An 11,379-nucleotide genomic window follows, 5' to 3' on the forward strand; every position below is an offset into this window, starting at 1 on the left:
GATTTCGTATCTGGCAACCCTGTGACGTGTCAGCTTCGGCGTGAAGATGTCTAATTGCAAAGCGACCGCCGACAATGATTTGATGCCGCCACTGGGAATTTAATCACCGGCCTTTAACAGCGATCTAGAAGAAAAAAAATAGTATCAATGTACTTCTAGAATTATTTATACCAAACACTTTTTTGTGTATCTTATAAGTGTTTTTTATTTATATTTTTCTGACAAACATATATTATAAAAACTTGTGTGTGTGCGTCTGCAAACACCAATGCATTTTCTGCTCTTCCCCTCATGTTCCTATGCGGGCGAAATAAAGAACCAAGCAAGATAAAGAAGATATTGATGGCTTTGCGTGCTTTCCGAAGTACAAAATTATAATAATATTGCACTTTTTAATGACGTAGGCAGGTGTAGGGCACATGGGCCACCTGATAGTAAGTGGTCACCATCGCCTGTAGCTGTTAAGTATTTCTTACATTGCTAATGTGCCACCAAATTTGGGAACTATGATCTTATGTTACTTGAGTATAGATGTTTTGCGGTAAAATAAGTGGGTTGTATCTAGACTGACTTGCACAAAGCTCTACAATCAAGTGAAATGGTTTCTGAATTGGTATGTCTACCATAAAATTTTTGATCATATAAATACTTATTTTTTTGTAGCAGGTGCACAAATGCCTCACTCAAATCGCCCATACACATTTTCCGTTAATGCACTGCCAGTCATGAGAGCTAAAAAGCCGACAACGACAATGAGCAATTCACCCTTTAAATTCGTGTTGAAGTCACCAGAATTTTAGTCATAATATGCAGGTTTCTTATATATCTTCACCACCAAATGTCAAATGAATTACACACTGAAATTAAATACATGGTGCTCCAGTAAAAGTAACAGTCTGTTAATGTCCCACTATTGGCAAAGACCTCCCTCTCTTCTGGGAGAAAGTTTGTAAGTTTGTGAGGTCCACGATGCTGCTTACACGTGACAGATTCTCACCCGCAACGTACAGATTTCTTAACAAATGATTAATAACAAAAATTATGCACATTAATTCATTGTTGCTTGTTCCAAGTTTGTACTCAGAATCATCGGTTAGGATATACGTCTTGTGGTTGATTCACTTGGCAATCACGGCTCACAATTGTGCTCATCCGGACATCAATCTTCGGCTGAGAATTATGTCTTCTGTACACTTAACATCTCGTCGAGGTTATTTCGACTATCGGAAATAATCCATAAGGGTATGTTACCTTTCGCATACTTATGCATTCTTAACGAAATAAGTATATGTTATAAGTACTCAGTTTATAACGCTTATTTCTTTACTATAGAAACATATATATTATTAATAATTTAAAACGCTATTTCACGTATGCAATGTCTTTAATAAGAGATATTTAAAATTACTTACAAATTGTATAAATATAATTAATTGTTTCTACTAAATAATATACGAAAAATTTTAAAAAGCTGACGAATTAATTTCAAAAATGTTATAATCGTTTCAGATCTTTATCAATTTTAATTTAAACCTTATCGTAATAGATATACAGATTACAATTATTCAAAGTAATAAAATGGTCGATTATGAGTAGAAAAATGCATTTCTCATTACTAAGAATGCAGAACAGCATTCTTTTGAACTTAACGTTTGCAATAATTATCATGCTTTGAACTGAACAGTAGCGCATTTAAACGACAGCTCGATTGATGACAAACAATAATAGTATTTATTGCACTGTTTATAATAACTACGATGGCGTACATTTTTTTTGCTTGTGAATACATTATGCTATCATCGATCTACCGGTTAAAGTACTTTGTATTATCTTCGCGATAGTTATCAAAATTATTTAAAAATAGCGGGGTCGTAATTCGAACTTATTAATAATTCTTTTTAGAAGTTTCAAAGAATTATTATTGATAAGCCGTGTGTAAAAAATGACGAATTAAACATCTGCCTTTTGACACAACAAAAACTATAGTTAAGCGAAACACTCTTCATCTTCAAAGATGAATTATATTTTTAAAAAAGTAAATTTATTCTCTGCTAGTATTATGAAATTTGGTAGCTAGTGTTTTTGAACGTGTTACCCAAATTTGACGCAATTAAGAGAGCCACTGTTATTAACAATATGAAAAGAACACGTTTGCGTCAATATTGTTTACTTTTCAATCTTTACGTAAAGAAACGCTGTGCTCTAATAACAATTTTAATGTTATTCTTTCATCACGACCAAAGGACGTTTGCTCTGAAGGTTTCGTACCACAACAATGTGATGTATGTTCGTCAATTTTTTATTGTTATTACTTGTGATGATAGCACTTATACTCTGAAAAAAATATCTGTATAGTTATTATTATACGCTTCTACAGATTTTGTAGTGCATGTAGCACACTAAGACACAAACGACATTAGCTAAGTGTAGTTTCACCTAATTCCGAACGCAACACGAGAAACAAAGGGAAGCATTTAAAACATCTAATGCACCTAGCATTTGTAATGACAATAATGTTACTGTAACACTACTAAAAATTTGAATATATTCTATACCTAAAATATATTTCTATAACTAAAAAAATATAGTGCTATATCAATAACTTTAGTAGGTAGTAATGGAAAATCTATACTAATATCATAAATGTGGAAGTAATTCTGTCGGCTACGCTTTCAAATGTAAACCATTGAATTTGATGAAATTTAGTATGATCAAAATTGAACCGCAAGGAAGGGCACAGGCTAGGAAAAGCCGCGACCGAAAACAAGTAGATTATAAATTAAATGCAACATATTTTTTCATGGGCTATTTATTATATATCATTAATTTTTCTATCATAAATTTGTTCCTTATCAAATATATTTTATAATTAAAATATAATTTATAGTACATATTTATATTATTACTATTGTTATATCGAAAGTCCGGCCTAACCTATCAATCATAATCCGTTCGATCACTATCAGTTATTATACTCAAAGTAATGGACTCATCCGTTTAAAAAACGTAAAAATATAGGTACATTACATGTAAAAAATATTTTTAAACTTAAGCTTTAATGTACAATTTTTTTCATCTATGCTGTTAATTCTTGACGAGTTCCTTCGTTTGTTAACAATTCAAGGCATATAATCAGAATATGCTTATCATAAAAATGATGAAACTGAAACATGTTAAATGTCAAAGCCCAAACTAAATGATTTGACTCAAACTAAGTGAAATAAAAGCTTGTAAAAAATCACTCAATAGTATATAATGTAATGCTCATGAAGGGAATTCTTACGTAGTGCGATTCTTAAATCGGTGTCGCTGCATTTCGTAAGACAATTAGTATTTTTTATCACGATACACGTTCGCCGTCGCAATTAAAATGATCTTCGCATAACACGAGACAATTAAGTATGAATAGTATTTTATTTAATTTAACACTTAAGTTAATTATTGTAAAAACAATTTATGGTGTAATTAACGACCGCCGCGCTTAAAGGTTATAAGAATTCTGAAGTATGAGTGACATGCGAAATACGGAACTTTCTCGTGTGCTTTTTTTTTCATTTTGAATTTGTCATGTAATATGCCGTGGTGGTTCAGTGGCGACAAACTCTGTTACAATACTGAGTTTGCGTGTGATGAGAAGATGGCTATTGAGGTTACATTAAGGAAAAAGAGTTGCGTCTCACTTTCTTGCTAGTCATTGCTTAACGATCAATTAAATATTGTAATATTTATTTTAAAAAAAAAACATTCATATAAACTCAAATCACAATTTGTATTTGCTGTTTATCAGTTATATAGACGACTTGGTCGTATCACGAATATCTTATACCTACTAAACTCACTGCTTTCATTAGAAAGCATATTAATATGCAAAATGTTAAACTTGTCTTCCCATACTTTATTAATTTAATGACGCCTTAATTTACCTGTTTTCTATTTCATAAAATAAATACCACTTATATAGATATAATATATAAATATAACGACACTTTGCAAACAGTCATATCTACGAAAAACACGATACGTTATATATTTGTAATTACATAGCTTATTACTCAGTTTGTTTGATTTAAAAACACAAAGTATCATCGAGCCGCGAAAGCCCATTTCGAACAAATAAATCGTAACCGAAGTTCACAGTTTCATGTGCTAAATTTGTTTTTATAACACATTTCATACTTCGCCTTTGATACCTCTATATACTGGATGAAAAGTATATAGAGGTAGAGTAGACCAAGCCTTATTCCTTAACCTTGAAACGAGGAGAGGCCTTATTATTTAGTAGTTGGAGATTTAAAGACCATGGCTATAGTGTGTACTGTAATGTTAAATATAATTGATATGGGTTATATAGGTAAAAATACAGTAAAAACTATGTTAAAATCATTGTATATGTATTATTAGAGCTATTTAATTAATAAGATCACCGAATACCTTTTTATATATTCTGCGCTTTCAAGTGTTTTGTTGAATAAGGTTTTTGTGTGCGATTATGTTTGTGTGTGTGTGCCAAATTAATTAATCAGATCATTTATTTTATTTTATTTTTATTTTAAGCCGATTAAGAACCGTTATATATATTTTATCGTGGATATAAATTTTTATTTACATACGGAATCCTGTATTTTTCTTTTAAAAAACACGACGTATTCAACCGTGCTTATTAACGTCATTAGCAATTTGTAAGTAAGAAGGTATTTCCTTACAGTACATATTTGGATGTCACTAATGAATTTATTCAACAATTGTTGTGTTTCAAGATGGATTATTTGCTTATGACCATGTACGGAACATATTAATACAGGCTGTTGTATTTTGTATCATTGTTGTATTATTAGCATAAATAAAAAAATACATTATGACACTTTGTAACGTTCTAAGAAAACTGTCTCACGTATATAGGTAAGTATTGTTGCATGTTTTTTCTAGTTTCACGTAAAAACTACTAAAGCGATTGATATGGAAGTTTATTATGTTTTTCTATAATTTCAATTCAGGCGTAAGCAATGTAGTTAACAATATTTTTTGTGACATAGCGTTATGTGCTAATCGAAGAGTAAATTGTCGATGAGCTTATAAAGCGAAGGCTGCCAAAACTGTAATAGATGCATAAAAAAATATACGACGAATTTGTAGGTCTTTAAAGTGTCTACAGAAAAACATTGTCTAACTATCTTTTAAATACATCTCACGTTAAACACTTTTACATCTAACAAACGGGGAAATATAAAGACAAATGTATTCTAGTTTAATTGTCAAAAAGTATCAATCTCTACGAAGATAAATATTTCGTTTTACAATTTTGGTGCATTAGCACAGTACGGGTGAATATATCGGCTGGTGAATTTCGCCTTTTATTATTTATTTTGTGGCGGTAGAGCATTCACAAAATCTGTTGGTACCTGACCACCCACTTATCAGATATTCTTCCACCAAACGGCAATATGGTGGCAGCGGTATTGCTGTGTTCTGGTTTGAAGGGTGAGTGAGCCAGTGTAAGCTCGATGGCGCATTAGCAATGAAAAATTGGTAAATATTTCTTACAGCGTTAATATCTGTGGGAAGTGGTGAAAACTAACAAAGCTACATAAAAAAAAAATATTAAAAGTTTTCTCGTAATAAAATCCTTCTTTGTCGCGTACAATGTCAGGACGGGCAGCTGGTTAAATATAAAGTTATGACTGATATAAATATTTGTCATGATGAATTAAGCCTGGCACTGTCACTGCGTTCTTTAAAGCATATTTATTTTTTTCCAAAAACGTCATAAGAATGTCGTTATTTTAAAACTCCAATTATACTTAAAACTTCTTTATCATTTATAGCAACTGATCATAAATTTATATTTACTTAATATTTATTTAAAAGCAAATTAACGGCTAATATCCTACTGCTGACCACTGACTCCTGACTTAAGGAGGTTAATTCAGTTATACAAGAACGAAGAAGGGTAATTCAGGTATACGTACGTGATACCACACCAGACGGGCAATCACAAGGTCCTACTACTAAGTAAAATAGCAGTTTATTGATCTGCTATATAGTCTATGGAATATTAATAAGTAAATAAATGAATATAATGACAATGATAATTAATCATCAATAGTTATGTCCATTGTTTGTTTGTTCATAAATAAAAACAATGAAAACATAGCGCCAACTCTAGAAATTATCGACATTTTATCGTTGATGCAACCATCAGTGCGAAACAAGAAATAAGAAATTATAATTTTATTAATTGAATTAAGTTTTGCTTTTTTATTAAATATAAAACAGAACTTCTTTATGATATTTTGATATCTTAAATATATTTTAGGCGAACAAATAGGCCAGTCTGTGGTAAGTGGTAAAATCCGTTTGAAGATGATACAGCCCGAAATATCAACCACTCACTGTTAAGTTTAGTTTCAAAGTGTTAAGTCCTTTCGTATGTCAATATACTTGCGTTGTCAAACGGCAAATTCGGACACAGTACTCGGAAATATTGGTGTATGTGAATTAATAACTCTCTACACAGGCAACCCAGGCAGAGCAGGTACTAAATTCTATCAGTAGACAAAAGTATGCAGCAAATGTATCATACATTTCATTTAATTTCATTATTTTTTTTCCCGAATATTCAGACAATTTTGTATAATAAACATACTATAATGAAGTTTAACGTATCTGCCGTCGTCTTTATCAATAAATTGCGATGGCATGAAGGTGATTATATCAATTTATTTGAACGGAATTTTCTCAGGCAGTATTTGATGCGCATTGAGATCGATCGATTCCCATCAAGTTTAACATACCTCCTTTTTTGCTTCATACATGGCCAGTATTACAATGTCACTTTTTTTTTTAAATTCTCAGTAATATTGTTTACGCATTATGTCATGTCAACCTGTAGTATTTTATTATTTATAAAAAAAAAAATAGAATTTTTAAATTTATATAGGTATTTGGAATAAATTCCTTTTGATTTCCTATCTTTTTTTAAGAAATAAGTAGGTGGACGAGCAAATAGGCCACCTGAAGGTAAGACATCACCACTGACAATAGACATTGGCAACTTAACAAATATTAGTCAATCTTTATTTCGACAATGCACTACCAACCTTGGGAACCAAAATGTTATGTTTCATCTGCCTGTAGTTACACTGGCTTATTTAGCTTTTCAACCGGAACACTATTGCTGTTTGGTAGAATATGTGATGAATGGGTGGTACCTACACAGATGAACTTAACATAGACAAGCGTACGCTAAAATCACGAAGGTGCACACTTGCGGGTGATTAATAGTATAAACACTGAGAGGCCCATGCTATGGGGTTCGTTTCTCTAAATTAGTTGAGCTTCATCGTGAGGTCAAGAAGTCTGAAGCAGAGGTTTGAAGTGGACAATAAGCTGTTGCACCTGCAGAGATTTTAACGAATGACTTAAATGTCTCAAAAAATAATTCATTTGTGTATTCAAATTTATTTTTCATAAGAGTATAGTAAAGTAACGTCGTAAGTATCCCATATCTGAATAGGCACCTCTAACGCCACTCCAATGCCGGTTCTTAGATACAAAGTATTTCATGCGACCTATGCAGTTATCCCGAAAGTAGTGCTCGCCTAGATTTGAACTCGCGATCTTCCATTAAAAACCACGTGATCAAATTACTTGTGCTTCCAGTTACCTGCACATATGCTTGAGCACGATAGTACATATTGCGCAGTTGACTAATATCCAATTGAGAATATATATACCCATAATTTTTATGTATTCTTGAGAGATGAGTATATTTACACATTTGAATTTTACGTGTATTCTGTTCTTCCGTTAATCTGTATTTCTTAGAAACTCTCCATTTAAGAATAAAGCATCAGAGAGAAATCTAGATCATAGAGCTAAATCAGCGTAAACGTAAATAATTGGATCAAAAGCTCAACATTCGAGGTGTCCTTTTTTACTTTCATATGTAACAACGTCCGTTTAATTAGTTCTTACAATTAGCATCTATACGTAACATTTCTCGCCGTTTCTATCAAGATTATTTTGATACCCAGTAATAATTTACATCGCAAACGCAGCGCAAGAACCATAGATCAAAGCACGTTTCCGTCGTAAACAAACTCAATAAATCATAATTATTGCGTTTTCGTAATACATAATGAGGATATATAATCAGACAGCGTTATTTCCTTACCTTACAATCCGGTATCTTAGTCGTGGCATTAACTTACATTGTCAGTTCAGCCAGTCATAAATCTATAAGCTGACGACATAAATCTGTGTGGAATTGTGCAAAAACTTCAACCTTCCGATATACATGGTATTTGGGACACACGGACAATTTTGAATCACAAATCAGCGAACATTCTGTTGTTTACGGCGCCATTAAATCGAAGATACGATTTTATTTCGCAATAAAAATAAATTGAATGTTAAAAATTTCGATTTCGTTCTCACGTCTTTTAAAAGAAATGTTTATAGAAAAAATGTTGGTAAGTAGCCTTTCTACAATAATAAGTCGTCTTTTTATAACTGACATACCTATTTGTTTTAAGAGTGCCTTCTACTGGCAACTTCGTTTTCGTGGACTAATAGTAGTTTTCAAGGTATGGACTTTGCACGAATAAAAGTAGAGTTTTACACTAATATATATTATTACAATAGAGTTAAAAACAAAATAAACTAATTTAAATAAATTTTGCATTCGTAATTGTCGTGTATCTGTTATAGTTTTTAAAGTGATCAAAATCACCGATACGTTGATACCAAAATATTTACGACCAATTTTATTAAAATGAAAAATAATTTTACACTGCACAGAATTAAATAAAATTAAAAAAACTTTTATATTATAATAGTTATTTATATTTAAATTATATACAGTTTAATTTATTCAAAATGGTATAGTTGTTTATACATTAAAATTCACAGATTATTTATAATTTAAATATATGCTAAGTACAGGATACGAAAATAAATATATAGATCAAATAATTTCTTCACTAAACTACTGTCAGATTATAAATCTAGACTAAGATAAAATCACCAATCGACGGCGATATTTGAATATTAATTAGTTATGAAGTCAAATAAAACCGCATAACTAGTGACAATAAGGTAACGTTCATATTTGGGTTGATTTAAAGTAAGTATCTACTAAGATTTTAATTTGAATATAGAATGAATTAATGTCAATTTGACATAAGGACGACGGCCGATTATTTCAGTCATTAAATATTTTCGTTAAATAATTTATAAAGTCAATGTTTGTATTTGAAAATATGTATAAGGCAAAATATATTAGATATTATAATGACTTATATTTGGAAATGTTTGATCAGCGGGGAAAGAATTGACGTGAATAGTAACCTAGTGTAATGTTTATGAACCGTTGTATTTTGAAAGAGTTCTTAAAAATGATCTATAGTTAGTTCCTTGAAATGTGTTCGTTCACCTACAAAGCCATGTGTCACGCATCTGCAGCAGAATTACCGGCACCTACACTTCCAACCTACAGCGCTAAGGCCTTGCTCACCGTTCGATCGTCCGATTTATCTGACACGATAATATTATAATCGTTATTTATCACCATTCACTTGCATTATTCATAAACTCGATGTCTCCCAACGATTTACAACGAATTGACGAGCTTGCGACACGTCTTGTAAATATCTTGGTCGGTTCGTTCGAGTGTGAATACGTATTTAGGCTGTTAAATGGTACGTTCACTTTAGCACCTATAATTATTTGCACAGTAAATACATTATAGAATAAATTAAAATATGGAAGTGGCATGAGTACAGATATCTATCTTCGTTTGTCAGGCACGGTCAATCTTGAGAAAGGTATCCAAGCTCTTGGTAATGTTACCGGGCGATGTAGGATTTTTACCGTCTTCGGCTTAAATTAAAAAGACTACTCTATTAATTCAATATACTTTTCCACGCTCTCATTAGCAACTACAATTGTGTATTTTTTTTATACGAATTTCCTATTGCGTGAAATTCTATTGTGTACATTGCAATACATAACATTTCCAAATGACTTTTTAGTCTAGAAAATATACAGACATTTCCTCTTTAACCTTTTATGATATTTATCCAAGTCTCGCTGAACGTTTTTGCTGTTTATACTTACTAATTAACTTTTAAGTGTGCTGAGTCAATTGCTATATTTATTGCTAAAACATTGGAGCTATTAAGGCGGCGACAGACTGACGAAAATGAACGCAGGATTTGGAACGAGCGATTATTTGTAAATTTATGATTTAGATAGATAGACAAGCAAATGGACCACCTAATGGTAAGTGGTCATCCATAGGCATAGTAAGAAGTGGCGCTGTAATAAATATTAGCACAAATTAAGAAACCTTATGAACTAAAATTTTATGTCCTTTACGTTGTTACACTTGGTTCGATTAGAATTTAAAAAGATAACTTGTTTTCAACTGAAACTAAACCAGAACAGTTTATTTACATGCTCGAATTGGTCAAACATACATACATTTTATTGCTTGTGATTATAATATATCATGATCGGTGAAAAATATTTTCATCTATTCTGTATCATGTTAAATCGGTACAATTATGTGTGTAATCAATAATACGAGTAGTTGAGAGTGAACAAAAAAATACAAATTAAATTAATTTTATTAAAAATAATTAATTAACGCTTCTTGAGTGAATAGATCTATACTTAGTTCTTACTTGCTCTTCTCGATAGATTCTACATTCCCAACACCGGTTCCGAGATCAGGGCATTTTGATTTTGATTGTTCATTATTATCGTAATATTTTAAGTACAGTCAGTCCCCACCTTTAAATCGTTATTGATTTCATGACTACATAGAAATCGTAAATTCAATTGAAAGGTCGTTTCTTTTTACTTTCAACAAAAAAAAATTTGCAACGGCTAAGAGAAATATATTCTCGATGAAACTAAATGAAATTAATATGTTAATTACATTAATGTTTACATAAATTCATAGCAAGATAATACTTATAACGTAAAATGTAGTTTTTACGCAGGAAAACACTCGTAAATATTGGTATTTCTTGTATTGCAACAGCGGGAAAAGGTGTGTTCTATGAATATATGTATGTACATATTTAGTTAATACGATAGAGAAATCAAACGTATAATTAAAAACAGTAAATGTTACATTCGCTAAATGCCACATAATTATATGGCTATCGTTGTTCAAATATCTGTGTTTAAAATCTATAGAATTTAATATTGCATAAATATGGGATTAAAGATCAATTTAATTTGCTTATACGTCAAAATCTGTATTATTACTTAAAAGTATTATCGAGACAAAAACATGACTATTCGGTGACTGCATTTATATGCCATTTTAGATCTCGACGTCATGTTATACTCACTATATTTGGCTCGTTG

This window comes from Vanessa tameamea, chromosome 7, assembly GCF_037043105.1.
Source record: "Vanessa tameamea isolate UH-Manoa-2023 chromosome 7, ilVanTame1 primary haplotype, whole genome shotgun sequence".
Taxonomy (NCBI): domain Eukaryota; kingdom Metazoa; phylum Arthropoda; class Insecta; order Lepidoptera; family Nymphalidae; genus Vanessa; species Vanessa tameamea.